Here is a 590-nt window from a genome sequence, read left to right on the forward strand (position 1 = left end):
TATTTATATAAACATCACATGGAATTGCATCACTTAGGACATATCAAAATCTTATTAAATGCTAATGTTGATAATTAGTTTTGTGTTCTTTTTGTTCTATTATCTCTTGCTGAATACAATGATTGAGAAAGCTGATAAGTTTAATAATTGGCAAATTTGACAAATCTTAGTTTAGAAGATATTCTGCTAAAGATGCACTAACTGCCTTACCAGGGACATGTAACATTAAGATTAACATTCTGTAATAAATTAGGTCATCTGGAACTATTCCTTTATGTTAATTGTAATTCAAGTATTTTGTTACTTCACTTAAAATATGCAAACATTTTGATTGTAGGGACCATATGATAGGTTTCAAAAGAAATGCTAAGTTAAATATGGTTTTTTTATTTTCTTTCATTATTTTGTTTTGGAACTATTTGGAAATGTAATTTTATTTTTGTAAAATATGTTAAAATTCTCATTTTAAATACCATATTTGATTTAATTTCTTTTAAGGAAGTGAAAACAGTAATATAAATATATATTCTAAATATATATGTGCTAAATATTACAGTTAAACTCTCTTTTTAGCTTCGAAGTGTTGCATT

Source organism: Lottia gigantea (genome assembly GCF_000327385.1).
Source record: "Lottia gigantea unplaced genomic scaffold LOTGIsca_327, whole genome shotgun sequence".
Taxonomy (NCBI): Eukaryota; Metazoa; Mollusca; class Gastropoda; family Lottiidae; genus Lottia; species Lottia gigantea.